This window comes from Phalaenopsis equestris, unplaced genomic scaffold, assembly GCF_001263595.1.
Source record: "Phalaenopsis equestris unplaced genomic scaffold, ASM126359v1 Scaffold234734, whole genome shotgun sequence".
In the NCBI taxonomy this organism is placed as follows: Eukaryota; Viridiplantae; Streptophyta; class Magnoliopsida; order Asparagales; family Orchidaceae; genus Phalaenopsis; species Phalaenopsis equestris.
The window spans coordinates 308,882-311,632 of record NW_018252638.1 but is presented as its reverse complement, the minus strand read 5'-3'; positions in this window follow the sequence as shown (position 1 = coordinate 311,632).

Genomic DNA, 2,751 nt, shown 5'->3' with positions numbered 1-2,751 from the left:
TTAAAACCACGATATGGAATTACTTTTTTATGCTCAAGTAGAGTATTGAATCGAGCACTAGCCCTGAAGCTAACAAATTTTTGTTCACCATAATCTACTTTTCTTTTTTTCTTTGCTCGTTCTTGGTGTCATGGGAAATCTAGAGAAAATTCAAAAAAATTTGAAAATATTCCAAAAAAATCCCAAAAATCAGAAAGTAAAATATTTTATACTTAAATCTACTAAGTAAGAGTTCTTCACCAAAGGATTTTCTCGAAATCTCTCAAAAAATTCCAAAATTTTCAGATCTCGATAATGTGAGATAAATCCTTGGGGAAAATCAAAATTTTTTAGTTCAAAGTGTTGCTCTTACCTAGAGAAGATAAAATCAAAAGTTCCTTTGCCTTAAAATCACTTCAAATCCAAGCAAATGCGAGCCCTAGGTGCAAAAATCAGAGGTTGAAGGTGACTCAAAGGGAAAAAATGGCAGTTTACGGTGAATCTCAAATTTTAAAAGGTTGAAGGTTGTTCTTGGGTAGAGAGTGACGTCGGTGCCCATGCCAGCGTCGTCAGTGCTGAAGGCCTAAAAATTTCATTTTTCAATTTTTTTAAGTTTTCAATTCCCTTTCAATTTTCTCAAAAGTCTTTTTAGTATTTTTAAACACAAATTTTTATCTAACAATAATTCACAAAAAAACATTTTCACAAACAACAATAAACTAACTTTTATATATGAAAATACACTTTTACAAACATAATTTCTAATCTCACTTTCACACGTATTAGGCAAAATAAATTATAAATCAACATCAAAATCAAGCCACAACACTAAACACTGACACAAAACTATACTCATAATCAAAGTTCAGAATTCTAAAACAAAGCAAACTAAATCAAATCCACATAATCACATTAAGTACATAAGTACTTTAAACTAGTAGAGAGAGTCCAAGTTCTTCAATTATTCGACCTCATCTTCAGTGCTTTCTCCTCCTCTAATATCTCCCATAGGCTGGTCGGTACAGGAATTGTTCAGTCAAATTTTCTTCGATCCATCATTTTTCTTTAAACATCTGCACTAATACTTCTTCAATTGTTCCAATATGATCAAAATTATCTTTCATCCTCAAATCTAGGTGATCAAAAAGTTACTTACGATCTCCTATTGCATTCGTAATACTTTGAAGTTCTCTTTCAATTTTCTTCAATTTCTTTTCTACAGCAAGTGAACTTCCAACTGTTGGTGGCATCAATGGAGTTCAATCATGTGATGAGTGATCAAATATAGTATCTAATGCTTCATTCCAATTCCCAACATAATTATCATCAATAAGAATCATGGGCCAAAAGGTAATAATACTTTCTCTCAACTTTCATATGGAACTTGAGATTGACTGCAAAGTAGGAAAATTATGGAAGGATGCCCAAGTCCATAAATTGGCCAGTTCATAATAATACCCATAATAGATTTAAATATGATAGAACCCATATCAATGGGTTTTTCTATTTGAATGCAATAATTAAAAATAACACTTTCTTTGGTGACTCTACTAATCCTCATTATAGGGAGTAATTTTGCAGAAATGAAGAAATGTCACTGCTTCGATATTGGGCTAAGCGATGAAGCAGAGAAACTAACATATCCTTCATCTCACATTTCCCAAATATCACTTTCATCCGTCAAAAAATTATAGACATCTTACATCAATTCTCTAGTAGGAATAAAATTTGTATAATGACAGATTGGAACGCTTTCTATCATATACAACTCATTGATTCTCACAGGAGTATATGGTACAACCTTACCTCGTACAAAGATAACTCCTTGGGTAATTCCATGTAAGTTGGCGTAGAATTCCTTCACTACTAGTACAATAACTGCAACGGTAGTGTAGCACAAAACTTCCCATCACCTTTATACAATGATTTTACCAATCAGAGAACTTGGATTAATCAATCTGTGATTGACAAAGCCTCTCCCCTTGATAAGCCTCATCTTTGTAATAACTTTGTCGTATAATCTTTGCACGTCAAAACTGATAAACTTTCTTCTATTGAAAACTCCATACCTGGAAGTATTTCTAGAATTGGAGGCCATGGAATTCAAAAACAGAAAGTTTCTAGTCGTTCAAGGCATTTTTAGGACTTTAAGAACATCTCCCAAAAATTATTACGGAGCGAAATCCCGCCAAAGCCCATCAAAATTTATCTTGAACTGTCAAACTTCTATCGGCGCTCCCGATGGCACTGTCGTCGCTTTAGTCTGTCTGCGGGTGCCGTCAGCACCCATTCTGGCACAGTCGGTGCCAGAGGCAAAAATTATGTCTTTTCATGTTTTCGATCAATTCGATTCCAAATTTTCCTCTAATACCAAAATTTTTCGTAATTTATAATATATAAAATTGTGTAGGATTATTATCTTCTACTATATAAACACTTATCAAACAAAATAGGAATACATAGATATTTCTATCTATATATAGTTACCTCCCAGAAAATAGTTTATTTAATGTCGTCAGCCCGACATACCATTTGATTAGTTGGGTTGACTTAACATTAAAACTTCTTTAAATTGTGTTATGTGCCCTTCATAATAATGTTTCAATTGATTTCTATTAACTTTAAATATCTTTCCAGTGTTAGGATCTTTAACAACAACAATTTCATAATGATAGACTTTAATCACTTTAAATGGTCCTAACCATCTGAATTTCAGTTTTCTTGGAAATAATCTCAATCTTGTATTATATAATAAAACTTCTAGTCCAGGTT